Below are 17488 nucleotides of genomic sequence, written 5' to 3'. Positions count from 1 at the left end.
AACGTATTCTGTAGTATACAGTTGGGTACAAGTGCTGTTGGTCGGGTAATGTAAAATGTCTGAAGGATTTCACCTGGGATTTTTTACATGCCCACACTGATAAAAACAAACACACTCTTTATTGTCTATGTTTTGAAAGCCTTAAAAAATGTAGATTAGTTTGAAAGATATTGGGGTTGATTTATGGAAAGTGGCGCTGCACTCAGTGCAGCACAACTTTCCTTGAGCCCCTTAGTACCCCCCCACTGCCACCAGGTGTGTGCCGTATTTAAAATATGGCTCACCATGGCGCAGGGTAGGGGGACAATAGCCTCATTATTTTTATGCTATTTATGTACTGTGCAGGAGTAGAGGCAACATTTTGGCGCTACTCCTGCAGAGTATATAGGGGCCCATTGCATTCAATGGCATGCCCCCTTTTAACGCTTGCTCCGAGCAGGCGTTAAAAGTGCCGCAAAAAATGACGCAAAGAAATCTTTTAGATTTCTTTGAGCCATTTTTTGCCCCCCTTAACCTGGTAATGTCCCCTTTGCATACATTATGCCTGGGGCATGCAAAATGTAGCACAAAGGGATACTAAGTGATTCAATGCATGGATTGTGCCACTTTGTAAATATGGCGCAGTGTTTTTGCCCATCTAACGCCACATTAGCACCAAATAAATGACACTAATGTGTTGTTAGGATGGTGCTAGGGGCTCTTAAATCAGCCCCATTGTGTTTTAAGTGCACCTAACAACCTGCAGTGCTCTTTTTTTCCACTGCCCCTGAAGCCCCCCTCATGTCATGCTTCTAATATGTGTTTCAACAAGATGTCCCAGCAAGATTGTTGGGAAATCTGAAGCTCACACCCCCCACCGCAATCATACTGATCAGGCTACGCCCTTGCCTACACCTTTGAAAATGAAGAGGCACAATGCATTTTTGGACAGTAGTATATGTAGGAAGAAGTAATATAGGAGGAAAATACAATAAACAGTGTGGAAAATCTCCTTTTTCTGCGTAGTCACCCCAGATATTTTGCCTTTTGCTGGACCACATATTTTTTATGGCTTTAGAATTCTGTGTGCTTTATCCCTGCTAAGCATTAATAAAGTACCTGTGCTCCCAATTTGACCATTGTTACACTGATTTATCCATGATTGTCACATTTACCTTACTTGTAAGTCCCTAGCATATGGTGTAAAAAGTGCACCCAGGGCCTGGATGTTAAATTTCACCTGTGGATTTTAGCACTTATTGAGCCATCCACTAGTATAGCACGAAAAACAGCATCAGGCCTACCATTGTATCCTGGCTGCTGCAGTTTAAACAAACAGGGTGACTTGATAAAATTACCCTTTTTGTTAGGGCACTACCTCCCTTTTAAGTATTAGTGGGACACCCCTATGTCATACTGCAGCCTACAAGGTAGGGTGCATGGCATTTAAAAGTGGGACATGTAGAAAATAATGTTACCATGTTCCTACAGTGAAAAGCTATTTTCACTGTGGCAGGTGCAACTGTTGTATGTAAAAAACCAGAGTACAGATTAAAACACGAATATTGTATCTCAAAAATGGCCCAGTTACAAAATAATAAATTTTTTTTTTAGTAGTTATAAAAAATCCAATTCTATAGGAAATCAGATTTTTAATAAACGTTAAGGAAAAAAACTTTTAGAAAGTTGTCTTTTTTTTGTCTGAAACTCCTAGAGGCCAAGTTGCATCAGCTCTCCAGCAGTAGGCCAGCCAGTGATCTACCGTAAATAGGTGTGAAAGAGGTGTGAAACACTTCCTAGGAGCAAATATTCAGCTTATGTGAATAGGCAGAGATGACTCCTCTGAGCTCACCAGAATATGTAGGGTGGAGGCCGAGGTACTCCTTTTGACAATACAGTGACGATGCATGAGAATCATATAACACTTGTGATACACATGAAAGTTAGAGTAGAAGATGCCAAACCAATTCTTATGGCTCCCATGTAAGGTTGCTTAAGAAAAATGTTTTTAGTCTACGAGACTTCTGTCTCTGGGGTTGTTGTGAGCACAGTTCCTGCATCAAACTGGATTTTAGTGTTAGATATGGGAGGACACTAGGTGTAATATAGTACACTCCCCACAGGCACCCCCAACTCTCAGCACTCAAGTTTAGTGTGCGGGAGACTATCAACATCTTGAATTTGCCTGGCACATGACATTTTGAGCCTGTTTACAGTAAGACAGAAAGTAATTATTGGAAAAATAGGTAGGTAAGGGTCTGGGAAGTTTTAGTCCATTGGTTAGAAAAGTGCTGGGTGGGGGGGCCCTGCTCTGCCCATACCAAGAGGCCCTGAGTCAGAAGGTAAAATCTTTGACCAGGATGAACCTGTTTGATGTATCTGACCCGTGTTACATCACAGTGAGTCTCAAATTGAGCCTATGTCCTGGTTTTCTTCAACCATTGACTATCATTGATGCTTTATCCTTTTTGGTGCTATTGCTACAGAACTTTTTTTTAATCATATCTCCTGTTTCTGTCACGACTCACGTGCTGCTGGCGCCTGGAAACCGCAGATCTAGTGGCGTAGGTCTTGAGGGTTCGGCCTTGGCCCAGAAAAGGGCGACTCTTTCTAGTAGCCACAGTGCTGCAGGCAGTGGAAACGCCAAGAACAGACCGTGCCCTTTAGAATTAGTGCCAGAGGGAAAAAACCCCAATAAAGGGGAAAAAACCTCCAAAAAATGGATTCCTGAAACGAAAACAAAACCAGGAATCAAACAGGAACAAAATGCAGGTAAATGCAAAATGGAAAAGATTCAGAACCGAAGGCTAAGAATCAGGAGCGAAGACACAATCTGAGCAGAAAGTGATGCAGCGCAAGGAAAGGGAGAAAACAGAGCCCTTATATACCAAGAAACAGAAAGTGACCAACAGGAAGTAAAAAGACACCATTTTAGATAGGGAAAAAGTACATAGGATAGAATAGAACAGGAACCATAGAAAATAGGGACCAAGGAATGCTGGGAAGAAAAGGTAACATGGGAAGGGGGAAAGACATAAAGAAAGGACAGAAAAATGCCTCGAAAAAGTAAAGAAGAAAAAGAAGAAGAAGAAAGAAAAAGAAACAGGTAAGGAGGGGTCAGGGGAGAACAGGGACACAACAGAAGGCAGAGCGAGGCCCAAAATAATATCTGGGGCCTCGCGCTGTACAAAGAAGACTCGGGGCGCGCCGCGTCCTGAGAACGCGCTGCGCGGCGCGAGCCGAATGCTCAGCTCGCGCCGCACCACGCGGCGCAACAGTAGGTCCCCCCCCCGAAGGTCTAGGTTTGAAGGGAAACAAACGATGAAAACGAGAAATCAAAAGAGGGGCGTGAACAGAAGAAGCATCTTCCCAAGAGCATTCACTAAGAGGATAACCCTTCCAGTGAATCAAATACTGAAGACGCCGGTGAAAAAGGCGAGAGTCACAAATTTCTTGAACCTCATATTCAGGGACATCATTCACCAACACAGGAGGAGGACAAGGAAACTGACGAGAGAAAGGATCAGGGACATAAGGTTTGAGTTGGGATACATGAAAGACCGGATGAATTTTCCAAGTATGAGGCAAGCGAAGACGAACAGTGACAGGATTGAGCAACTGAAGAATACGAAAAGGCCCATAATAGCGAGGCGTGAACTTATTCAGAGAAAGGCGAGAGGGCAAGAATTTGGAAGAAAGCCAGACTTTATCCTGAGGGTGATAATCAGGAGTGGGTCCACGTTTCTTATCAGCGATCTTCTTCATATATCTCTTAGTGTGCAATAAATTAGATCTAATTAGCTTATGGAGTTGCAGGAGACGTTTGGAAAAAGATGTAATGGCAGGCAGAGGAGAGGTAGATTGAGGAGCAGTAGGAAAAGAGGTCGGATGATAGCCATAGGAACAGAAAAAGGGAGTGACCTTGGAGGCACTATGGACAGAATTGTTGTAGGAATATTCAGCAATAGGAAGATAAGTGTTCCAGTTGCTTTGGGTGGAATTACAAAAACAACAAAGGTATTGTTCTAGTCCTTGATTCAAACGCTCAGTTTGTCCATTGGTCTGAGGATGGAAACCGGATGATAGTGCTATATTGATATTTAGTGTCTTGCAAAAATGTTTCCAAAACCGGGAAATATACTGGGGACCCCTGTCAGACACAATGGTATGTGGAAGTCCATGGAGACGGAAAATATGGTCGATAAATATCTGGCTCAATTCTTGGGATGTTGGTAATTTCTTTAGAGCAGTAAAGTGGGCAATCTTAGTGAAAGAATCAACAGTGACCATGATAACCTGGTTTCCAGCTGATGGCGGAAGTGAACACATAAAGTCAGTGGAAATAGTATGCCATGGCGTTGGTGGAACTGGCAAAGGCTGTAGTAATCCTGCAGGTCTGCTACGGGGAATCTTGACTTGGGCACATATGGGACAAGCCTGAACATATCTTTCGACATCTGATTTCCAGGTAGGCCACCAGAAAGATCGCGAAAGAAGTTCTTGTGTGGCCTTAATACCTCTATGTCCAGCAACCGGTGAATCATGGCACATCTGTAATGCTTTGTCTCGCACTCTGTTAGTAGGGAGGAATAACAGCTTCTGATGAAAAAAGAATCCTTCTTTCTTGCATAAAAAGGTTCTTAATTTCTCTATTTCGCTATTAGACAGGCTGGAATACTCCAGTTGTACCTCATCCAGAAAAGATTGAGCAACTCCAATGATCTTACTAGGCTCCAGTAGAAACTGAGATGGGGAAGGAGTACAATCTGGATAGCGTCGAGACAGAGCATCAGCCAGAATGTTTTGAGATCCAGGAATATAGGTGATGTAAAAGTCATACTGACTAAAGAAAAAGGCCCAACGCGCCTGGCGACTATTTTGGCATACAAAATTACGTAGACATTGCAGATTACGGTGATCTGTTCTCGCCTCGAAAGGCTCCTTGGATCCCATCAGAAACTGTCTCCATTCGATGCAGGCTGTCTTCAGAGCTAACAACTCTCTTTCTAGTACTGAGTAATGTTGTTCAGCTGAAGAGAGAATATGGGACAAATAGAAAACAGGATGTTCAAGACAATCATCTTCTTGAAGTTGAAGCAAGACTGCTCCAATAGCTTTTTCGGAAGCATCGGTAACTACGATAAACTGTTTATTGGTATCTGGATGTCTCAGGATGGGAGCTTGAGTGAATGCCTTCTTTAATTCTTGAAAAGCTGTTTCAGCCGCCTTGGTCCAGACAAACCCCTGTTTTAGATTTTCCTTCTTTAAGGTATGGGTTATATGGCTGGTCTGTTTAGCAAAGTCTTGAATGAACTGTCGGTAAAAATTTGCTAATCCTAGGAAACATTGTGTTTCTTTGATAGAAGAGGGAGAAGGCCACTCTAGAATTGCTTGTACCTTTTCTAGGTCCATAGCTATGCCGGTGGAACTTAAATGATAACCCAGATATTTGACTTACGTCTTATCGAACTCACACTTTTCGGGTTTACAGAATAGTTGATGTGCTCGGAGTCTGTGAAGGACTTGTTTCACATGAGAAGAATGGAGTTCGGGGTGTCTGGAAAAAATAAGGATGTCGTCCAAGTAGATTACGAGTGTCTGGTTCAAGAGATCGGAAAATATTGAGTCCATAAACCTTTGAAATATAGCAGGAGCGTTCGTAAGACCAAAGGGCATGACTTTATATTCAAAATGACCGAACGGTGTCCTGAATGCTGTTTTCCACTCGTCTCCTTCTTTTATACGTAAAAGGTGGTAAGCTCCCCGAAGATCCAACTTGGTAAAACGTTGAGCCCCTCTGACTGCCTCTAAAATATCCTTAATGAGGGGCAAAGGATAACGATCCTTAATAGTTATCTTGTTTAGGCCTCGAAAGTCTATGCAAGGACGAAGATCTTTGGTCTTCTTAGGTACAAAAAAGAGAGGAGCCCCTGCTGGAGAAGATGATGGAACAATGAGACCACCCTGTACATTTTCCTCCAGATACTCCTTAAGAACTTCCTTTTCAGGTTCCGTGAGAGAATACATCCTCCCAAAGGGAACAACTGTTCCAGGTTCCAAAGGAATAGCACAATCGTACTCTCGATGTGGAGGTAATACAGGTCTGGATGGTTTTTGAAACACGTCTTGGAACTCTAAATAATGTTCAGGAACCCCTTGGACAGTGTTGATGGAATACTCCGTAGTACTCTTCATAGGTGTTAATCTGTTTGGTGACCAATATTTATCGGAAGCAAAGCAATTTTCTTGACAAAACTGTGAGGATAAAGAAATTGTCCGGGTTACCCAGTTCACATATGGGTTATGTCTAGTAAACCATGGAATTCCGAGGATAATGGTATGGTTGGGAGATGAAATGAGATCAAAAGAGAGGTGTTCTTGATGATTACCAAACTGTAAATTTAACATCAAGGTCGTAGTATCGACTGGACCTGAGGATATTAAAGATCCATCCACGGTGTGTACTTGTTCAGGAATGTCTTTGGGTTGAGTGGGAATTTGCAGATTAGTGGCCCATGTCTTATCCATGTATATACCACTAGCACCACAATCCAATAATGCCATAGTTCTTTCTTGGCGGCCATCAGGTAGTTGTAATATGACTGGTAACACGAACAAGTAAGTTGTATTGTCGTTGAATGAGCTGATAGAAGGTATAGCCGATGATCCCGTCCCCTCCCTTCTTACAGAGGACGGGAGGTGGCGTTTCCCAAGGGTCTAGATGGACGTACAGGACATGTACGAAGCATGTGACCAGCAGAACCACAGTAGAGGCACAATCCCTTCTTCCGTCTGTCTTCCTTCTCACTAGCAGAGAGTGGCCCTCGAGTAGTATCCACTTGCATGGGTTCCCCTTCTATATCTTTAGCAGGAGGACGAGATTCCTCAGGATGAGGTGGATACATCCGTGAAGAGCTTGGCTGAGACGATCCTCTACTCCTTCTCTTCTCCATTCGTCGTTCTTGAAGACGATACTCAATGGAAAGTGCTTGATCCATGAGGCCACGAAGATCTTCAACTCTGGTGGAATGTACTAATTCATCCTTAATTTCTTCCTTAAGTCCTCTGCGAAACAAAGTTACCAGGGTACGCTCCACCCAAGTGGTCTCTGACGCTAATTGACGGAAACGTGTAATATATCGGAGGACATCCTGGGAACCTTGCTGGATATCACATAATGCTTCCTCTGCCGAGGCTTCCAATCCTGGGCGACTAAACATTTGTTTGAAGCGGGTCACGAAGGCAGAATAGTCCGACAATACTGGATCGTTGGATGACACCATCGGGGTTGCCCAGGCCAAGGCAGGACCGGATAATGCACTAATAAGATATCCCACCTTTGTCCTGTCATGAGAGAATTGGGTAGGTCTGAAGGCGAAGTAAACCGTTAATGCATCCAGGAATTCACGCAGTTTAGTTGGTTCACCAGAGAAGCGAGGCGTAGAGGCGGAGATAGTCGGAACATCGCCACTGCGGAGGGCCAAAGCCTGTCGTAAGACCGCATTCTCGTTGCGCAATTGTTGCAATTCCTGAGCTTGTTGTTGAATAGTAGTCAAAAAAGATGAATCAGGATCTGCAGCCGCCGCCACTGTGTCATACATAGTGTCAGAAGATGTCGGAATGGTTTGGCGCTGCATTCTGTCACGACTCACGTGCTGCTGGCGCCTGGAAACCGCAGATCTAGTGGCGTAGGTCTTGAGGGTTCGGCCTTGGCCCAGAAAAGGGCGACTCTTTCTAGTAGCCACGGTGCTGCAGGCAGTGGAAACGCCAAGAACAGACCGTGCCCTTTAGAATTAGTGCCAGAGGGAAAAAACCCCAATAAAGGGGAAAAAACCTCCAAAAAATGGATTCCTGAAACGAAAACAAAACCAGGAATCAAACAGGAACAAAATGCAGGTAAAATGCAAAATGGAAAAGATTCAGAACCGAAGGCTAAGAATCAGGAGCGAAGACACAATCTGAGCAGAAAGTGATGCAGCGCAAGGAAAGGGAGAAAACAGAGCCCTTATATACCAAGAAACAGAAAGTGACCAACAGGAAGTAAAAATACACCATTTTAGATAGGGAAAAAGTACATAGGATAGAATAGAACAGGAACCATAGAAAATAGGGACCAAGGAATGCTGGGAAGAAAAGGTAACATGGGAAGGGGGAAAGACATAAAGAAAGGGCAGAAAAATGCCTCGAAAAAGTAAAGAAGAAAAAGAAGAAGAAGAAAGAAAAAGAAACAGGTAAGGAGGGGTCAGGGGAGAACAGGGACACAACAGAAGGCAGAGCGAGGCCCAAAATAATATCTGGGGCCTCGCGCTGTACAAAGAAGACTCGGGGCGCGCCGCGTCCTGAGAACGCGCTGCGCGGCGCGAGCCGAATGCTCGGCTCGCGCCGCACCACGCGGCGCAACAGTTTCCCTTACTGTTATTTTGTCATTTTGGTGGCATTTTATTTAATAAATATTACTATATTTTCTACTTTTTGGGTTGGGATTTTTATTGCTTTTCCTTGTGAGTTTATAACTGTTTTGTATTGCACAAATACTTTAAATATTGACCTAAGTCACATGTTCCAATTTTGTCCCCTACCTGTTTCCAATTATTTTGTTAGTAGTTGATAGTGCTGACTTCTCCCTTTAATTCCGTACCGATAGCAGGATTATTTCTATTCCTAATGTTTTAGCTGCGACCTTTGTTTTTGAATTGCTAACCCCTTCGTACTTTGGGACGCCTCCACCTTGGCATCGGTCGTTTTTACGTTATATTTTTGTTTCAATTAGTCACCAGTACTTACTTTGGTTTCGCTTTAGCACTACGACCGTCTAACATATGTCGGCCGTTTCAGCACACCCTGATTCGTTGTCTGCATATGTGCCTGGCCTCTGTTGCACTTGATTTCTCATTAATGCGGCTAGATACATACACCCCCTTTACTTAGGAAATTAATTTTGGGAGCAACTTTAATCCTTCTCCACCATCTATCTGGTGATTTTTTCATGGTGTCTACCTTTGTAGACATTACATAATTATTATTTCCATCACTGTTTTCATACCCCCTTTTGTGCAGGCTTTCTCTAGTCTTTTTAGCATTTTCAATTATGTTTATCTCCCCTTTTACATTATTTTACATTTTTTTGTTATTCTTTTTCTTTCCCATACTCTTAGACACACTTCATTCCTCTCTTTTTTAATAATCCTCCTGTTTGAAACAAAAAAAAATTCTAACGCTAACATTTTCATTACTTTCCAGCTTATCCTTTTGGCTTATCATGGCCATTCTCATCATCTGAACCCATATCCCTTACTTCAGAGACTGTTTACTCAGAACATAATTAGCACCATCTTTTTGGTACATGGTACATCTTTTACCAGACCTGTCGCAGTCCCAATTTTGCTGGACTCATGACTACTATTCGTTTCTTCAAAGCAGAACTATCTACATTTACAAATTCGGTATGTTCCTTGTTTCTAACCTATTGGCATGACTCACAAACATTTATTTAAATTTTCTCTTCACTAGGGTTTTTTGGCCTCCTTTTACCTCAAGGCATGCAATATATATAAACTAACTGACCGGATGTTTAGTTATTTTGCTGGTCTTTTTATATTCTCCAACTCTCATAATTAGGATCCCACTAACTCTCTTTCTCTATCACGATGCACTTCATGTAGTCTAATCTTCACCCTGGCTTCCACGCATCACAGCATTTATCTTATGGGTTACTCTTACACGCGTGTACGGTCCCTCCTTCCTGCTTGAGGCACCCTAATTAGAATATAACTAATATTCCAAAGATTTACTATCTACTCTTTCTTTCTTATACTATGTCTCTCTACCTTCCCTTTCGCTCCCTAATGTTTCTCCTATTTTTGCTCCTATTTTTCCTAACTTTTTTTCCTTTCTCTACTTTGGCTTGAGTTTGTTAGCTTTTTTTACTCTTATACCACATTCTGATTGCATTATTCTGTGTCCATGATTCTTGATCTACAGCCTAGAAAAAGTCCTTGTGACCAAACATGTGTCAGCTGTTTGCAGAATATACTTGCTTCACAAAGAATAAAAATCTCTTCAACCTTCACACTGTGTTTGGATTTGGACTTCTCTTTCCACTTTGGACTTGATTCTCGGACTACCTTTGGTGTGCCCTGGTACTCTTAGATTTGTATTGACCTAAGTTAAGGCTGTCTGCCCATTGCCATAGCTACCAGACATTAAGCTCAGGTTAATTTTGTGACTTTGAGGGTTCACCCTAACAAGGGTTGTGATTAGTCTTTCAAGTGGATGGTCATCACTCCAAATAATACTCCAATTTCTTACAAATGGTGACAGTGACCAATTTGAGAATCTATGCAGTGGAAATCAGTTCTTTATTTCTGGTAAGAAAAAAATCTTTCTGTGAACATATCCTTGAGTCATTCACGTCAATCAGGAGGATTTACTAGGTCCCTTCCTTTCTACCGGGAACTAATTCCCAATTGCTTTGTCAAGTTAATTTCTAAGAAGTTATATGAATCCACACAAGTGTTAAGCTGCCCAGAGTGAGGGGCTTCATGATTCCTGGTGTGTAGAACCGATCGCCCTTCTCTGGTCCTAACTTGACTATTTTATCCAGACTTCTGTTAACAGTGTGACAACATCTGAACTCTGGGATTGACAGGATACTTGGCATTCTTGCATTTTCCTGATTGGCTGCAACGTAGGAGGTTGTTTTTAGGGATAGATGGATTTCTAAGATCCAGTCTTGAAGGGGCTTCTAATTAATATATTTTAAAAATTGTCTTGGACTGTTTAGTCCCATTTTATCGAAATATATCTGTGGTTGAATCACCCGCCCACTTCACTCAAGAGAACCTGCTTTGCTCACAACATTCTCCCGTTGTCCAACATGGAGCACATTTTAACATTTTTAAATGAGCTGACGCTGTCCACTCTAGGGCCTGTTGTCAAGAGCATCGATATCAAACGTGCAGCTGGTGCAGTGGCACAAGGTCTTGGGCGGTAGAGGTCCTGTGGTCTCTAATTATGACCTCTTTTATCACCCAAACTGGGGTCATGGGTGACCATTTTACTTGCTTGCATAAGGGCCCATGGCACCCTTTCTACACCACCCCCTGATGTCTCCTTCATTACCCTCCTCCACAGTGTGGAAAGGGGGCCAGCTGTTGATATACTGATTGGATTCATTCTTTCTTCCTCAACCTTTTCTATTGACCCCATAACCACATCTGTTTAATGCATGTTTCTACTATTTATCTATTGTACGTCTGACCTTGCCATCACATGTGCCATTAACCTGCTATTGCCATTATCTGTTTCCATAGTTACAGTGTGTGTGTATTCTAGAGCTGGGAAAATCACCACTGGAACCAATGCCAGGGTGATTCAAGAAATCTCCTTGATTCTGATTAGAATTTACTTCCAACATGGATTTTCATCTCACATTATGCGATAACAGGATCAAAGGATAGTTTGGGCTTTTACTCCTCCAGAAATAATCAGAGGATTCCGGGAAGTAATTGTTTGATCTGCTGTCTGTGTAATAGGGGTATGCAAATTGTTTTTTGACACAGCTCGTGATTTTTGCTGTTCATAAAGTTTGCCAGGTTTCTCTAGCTTACTTTTACATTTGCCAATGCCTTTTTTTGTAGGATCTGATATACTCAGACATTTTCTCTGCAAGCATACTTTTTAAGGAGTTTTCTATGCACATTGGGAAATATCTGCTGAACATTTGACCTATTGCTGACATTTCTAGGCCCAGTGGTTTTTGTGACGTATACCCATTAACATTATTACATGTTTTGACTTTTCTACAAATAATATCTCATTTGAAGTCTGCTGTTTGTCACACGAATACCGATGTCCTTTGAAGTTGGAGGCGCATGGAAGGTGGAGTTGGATCCAGGCGTATAGCGTCTTTAGAAGTTGGAGACACTTGCACCTATTAAAACTCCTCAGCTTTAACAGCGTGTCACAGGGGTGATGCGCTCACCCCTTAACTATTGTGATTTTATCAAGTGCACTAGCATGTCACAAAGCATCATGGTGATATGCTCATCTTTTAAGTCGAGCATTATGGTGATACACTCACCTTATACAGTTGATAAACTCAGTCTACAATCATTTATGAAGGAAGGACACTAGATTTAGAGTGCACATCAGTAAATTAGTTATACACCTTAGGTATAGCGTTTTTAGGGAAGAAACCAAACTTGAAGAACAGAAGTAACAGAAGGTGACTTTGTTTGTTTGTTTTTTTCTTCCTCCTACAGATTCCACTCCACAAATAACTTAGCAATGCTTCTGAATTCTTCCAACCTCGGTAACACATATGTTATAAGTTCCATTATTTTTTTATTGTTGTTGTGATTGAGTACTATGACGCAATAAAACTTTTCAATAAGTCCGCTGCATGCATTTTGGGCTACTGGGGCTGAACCTTCAACACCTTGTACTGAATGGAAAGAGTATTTTACAAATGATATTGAAACTATTGGGGATGGAACAGACATAGCACCAGAACAAAATAAGAGAATTTGACTTCATTCTTTAGGCCCACAGGGGCTAAAAAATTATAATCAGATGCCCAAAGAAGTTATTATTGGTGACATAAATGTGTTTGAAGCAGCAATGAAAGATTTAGATAAATATTTTGAACCAAACGTTTGCATAGGTATAACACGTTACATTTTTTTCCTGAGGAAACAGGAAAAAATGAATCTATTGACGATTTTCTCATGGATTTAAAGAAATTAGCACTTGACTGTAAATTTGGGATATTGCAAGAAGATCTTATAAGAAATCAAGTTGTGATGCATACATGCAACCCGGTGATTCAAGAATGTTTGTGGGTAAATGGGGACTCGCCTTTAGAAGACATTTTAGCTATTGTGAGAAAGGCGAAAATGTCAGATAGACGTGCCAGTGCTTTAAAGCAAGGAAATATGTATTTTGTTAGGAATGATAAATCGCAAGCAAAGTAAAAGCAAAACTTTAGGAAGAGAAGGCTTTATATGTTTCAGATGCGACAGTAAAGAGAATTTGGCATACAGCAAATCATGCCCGCTATAAAACAGAGGGATTGTAATTGTGGTATCATTGAGAATTTCGCAAAAATCTGCAGAAGAAGAAAGAATAATACTAAGTGTATAGCTCAGTCCAAGAGTTCCAAAGAAGAAGAGCAAAATTCTGATGTGCAGTCCTCGAATGTAATGACTTTAAAGGAAAACTTAATTTTTAACATAGACGACAACATAGTAAAGAACAAACCTGAGTGTAACTTATCCATAGGAGGGGTGATGAGCAAGATATATACTGATTCATGCTCACCATACAGGAAATTTGGGAAACAAATTCAGTAAACAAATTGCTGCAAATTTATGTGAACGAGATATACAACCTGAGAATTATAGTGGTGAGAGAATTGATTTGTTAGGATACCGATGGTTAATTTTTAAATTTAAAAACAGAACCGCTAGAGGGAAGTTGTATATAACGAAGAGGGGTCCATCTGTGCTTGAATGGCGTGATCAAGGAAGTCTTCACATTATTCTTGATACAAATAGAATAGAGAAAGTGTTAGTATTGGAAGAGGGAGTCACTGTTGGGTTGTCCATGCTGAAAATTTGTTTAGTAACACCATAGGTAATTTACAAGGTTTCAAACACAAGATAATCCTCAAAAAGAATGCTAATCCTAAAATCCACAAGGTCAGAAACATACCTATAACAGTAAGGGAGGAAGTTTCAAACGCATTAGATAATTTGGTGGGTTTGGGAGTGATTGAACAAAAATTAGAATCTTCCGAATGGATTTCTCCTCTAGTCGTAGCATGCTGCAGCAATGGTAAAATTAGGTTATGTGTGGATCTTCGCCATTTAAAGGAGGACATTTTAGTGGACCAGTTCCCTCTTCCCAAGATAAATAAGATGGTAGTGTGCCTTAAGGATGCTAACTGGTTCTCCACAATAGATTGGTCATTGGCATACCACTAAATTTCACTGACCCCATTGTCTCGTCCTTCATAAAAAACAGTGGAATGTTGCCAGTTCAAGAGGATGCCTTTTGGACTGGCATCTGCTGCCACTGTTTTCCAAAGTTTGATGCATAAACTATTTTGCATGGAACATGGTGTCAAATATTTTCAGGATGATATTTTTGTTTTTGGGAAGAACAGAGAAATTCATGATATGAGACTGCAGAAAGTGTTATGTATCTTAGAGGAATATCACCTCATAGTTGAACATTCAAAATGCAAGTTTGCAGAAAGGCTTATAACACACCTGGGACATGTAATTAGAGATGGTGTGTCAATTCTAAACTGTCTCTGGTAGATGCTATTGCAAACTTCTTGGCACCGAGCAACAAGGATGAGGTCAGGTCCTTTCTTGGTATGGCAGAATACTGCGCAAAATTTATTCCCAGGTTTGCAGAGTGTACCTATATTGTCAGGCAATTGTTGCAAAACAGAACGAAATTTGAATGTACAAGTAATTGTGAAGAGGATCTCTGGAAAGTTACGCTGTACATTTCTAATGCAGCTAGTCTAGGCAGTTTTGATCCAGAAGGAAATAATATCATTACTACTGATGCCAGTGACAAGCGGGGTTTGGGGGCAGTTTTATCGCAGAAAAATAATGATGGTGTTGAAACAGTGATTTCCTTTGCTTCAAGATCCTTATCTCCAGTTGCGGAAATATACCCTATAATAGAAAGGGAAGCTCTGGCACGTACATGGGCTTTGGGCCATTTTAGAGCATTTATATGAGGAAAGCCTCTGATTATACAATGTGATCATAAGCCCTTAGTGAAGTTGTTACCTACTGAAGGGATGGTGAATGCTTCCGCGAGACTGGCCAGACTATCCATGAGAATGCAAGATTACATTTACAAAGTAATTTATGTACCTGGGAAGGACAACATTGTTGCTGATAGTTTATCATGTTTACCTGCTCCTTTAGAAGAGTGTGAGGGTGATGCATGTGATGATTTCCAAGTCGCATTAGTTCATGATTGTTGGTGCCTGCGATAGAGAGAGAGCAGTGGAATGCAGAATATCAGAAGGATGTGATTTTGACTAAAATATCCAAGTTTATCCAGAATGGTTGGCCTAGGAAGGACCAATTTAGCAGTAAGGTGAAACCATTTTGGGGAGTTATATTCAAACTAGCGAAACATAATGAAGTAATACTCAGGGGGGACAGGATTGTCTCTCCTGAAGGTTTAAGGAAGGATATATTAAACCTTTGCTATGAAGGACATTTTGGGGTGGTAAGGACTAAATCAGCTGTGAAAAAAACTTCTCTGGTGGCCGGGGGTGGGTGTTGCTGTAGAAAGATATGTTGGTAGTGCCATCAATGTACTTTTGCAGACAAATCCTTAAGCACCCTGTGAGCATACCTGATATACCTAAACAACCTTGGGAATCTGTAGCAATAGATTTGATGGGACCATTGGGTAGTGCACAGAAATATATTATTATGCTCATAGATCTTTAGATCTAGATGGCCTGTAGTAGAAATTGTTGTAGAAAAAATTATTGACAAAGCAGATACTGAGTCTGTTATTAAGTTTTTAGATGGCCTTTTCATTTCAGAAGGTATACTTTCCACCATTTTAAGGGATAATAGGGCTCAATTTGTATCTAAAATGGCTAACAAGTATGTCGCCTGAGCAAGTGACGGAGAGAATAGTTGATGTACACAATAGAAGTAAGCTGTACTGTGATTCTAAGCATGGTGTCAAACAGGTCGATATTAAAGTAGGTGACTGGGTGTGGATAAAAAAACATGGAAAGATTGCTAAAGGGGAAAGTCAATTCTTTGGCCCAGAAATGGTTGTGGATTTTTTTTTTAAATGCTGTTAAACGAGTGGTAATGTGTGGAACTTGAAAAGAGTTGTTTTAGGTTCACAAGAAGGATCGAAAGATTATGTGGTGGAACCGAGAAACAGTTTCCAATGGATGGAAGATACTTTGCATGAGATGATGCCTCAAAATCCTGCCACAAGTACTAAAGATTTGGTAGCAAAGGATGTGTTAAGTAGAAAGGAGGATGGAAGTGAGCTAGTAATGGATGATGTCAGACAGACAGAGAAATGGAATGAAGAAGTTAGTAACAGCATTGAGATTGATGAGAATAATTTGGATTTTCAGATGTGTGAGAGTAAAAGGAAAAGGAAACCACCTATATGGCTAAAAGACTATGGGGGTCATTTTGACCCTGGCGGTACGGGACCGCAAGGGCTAAAACGACGGAAGCACAGCCAACAGGCTGGCGGTGCTTCCAGGCGTATTACGACCGCGGCGGAAGCGCCACGGTCGCACTGCCGGGGCTGGCGGTATTCCTCCACTTTTGCCCCGGCGGTGATAATCCGCCTGGGCAGCGCTGCTTGTAGCGCTGCCCAGGGGATTACGAGTCCCCGACCGCCAGCCTTTTTCTGGCGGTATGAACTGCCAGGAAAAGGCTGGTGGTATGGGGAGTCGTGGGGCCCCTGGGGGCCCCTGCACTGACCATGCCACAGGCATGGGCAGTGCAAGGGCCCCCTGACAGGGCCTGTGCAGCTTTTCACTGTCTGCATAGCAGACAGTGAAAAGCGCGACGGGTGCAACTGCACCCGTCGCACGGCCGCAACACCGCCAGCTCCATTTAGAGCCGGCTTCCATGTTGCGGCCCACATCCCCGCTGGGCCGGCGGGCGGAAATTTGGTTTCCGCCCGCCGGCCCAGCAGGGATGTCCAAATGGGCACTGCGGGAGTGCGGACGCATTGGCGGCCGCCCGGCGGTTACCTGCCAAAGTTGTAATGACCCCCTATGTAGTGAAGAAAAATGGTGGGAACAGTGAAAATGTGTAATGGGATTGTCAGTAAGTAAAATTCATGAAGATTTAAGTTTTATTTTTCTTTTATTATTGTTAACAGTTTCTTTTAGTGTTCTTAAGTTTGTTTTCATCCCTTTTTGTTTTTATTAAAGGGAAGTGGATGTGTCATATATGCAGCAGGGCATTGCTACAATGTTGTATTATATTGCTGTGGCCCTTTATGGAATGGCTATGTGGCAAGGCTCTTTGTGGAATGTGGAGTTGGGAGTTCCAGGTCAGTGTGAACTCCGGACCACCAACCTGCAAGACCTACCTTCTGTTACCAGAATAAATCTTCTTAAACCTACATTTGCCTGAGTCGATTTGTACACAACACTCATTCCTTCTACCACTTCATAAGTTCAAAAGAGCAATTTAAAATCAATCATTAATAATGAAATCCCCAGTTTGAAAGGTAACCATTGGCCACAAAAAATAACCACAGAAGAAGGACTAGTCATTTTTGTTTCAAGATTTTCATTTAGCTATTAAAAAGTATATCTTTTGGGATTTGTCAATAGTTGGATGCAACGATTGCTGCTGAGTGCATAGTCACAGTGATTAGGGTTTGGTTGAATTTTTACTTTGGATACTGGTTGGAGTGTGGTGTGAACTTTTGCAAAATACTAAGACAAGGTTATAGTTTTACTTTATTCATGCAC

Source organism: Pleurodeles waltl, chromosome 10 (assembly GCF_031143425.1).
Source record: "Pleurodeles waltl isolate 20211129_DDA chromosome 10, aPleWal1.hap1.20221129, whole genome shotgun sequence".
Taxonomy (NCBI): domain Eukaryota; kingdom Metazoa; phylum Chordata; class Amphibia; order Caudata; family Salamandridae; genus Pleurodeles; species Pleurodeles waltl.
This window is presented reverse-complemented; position numbering follows the sequence as displayed.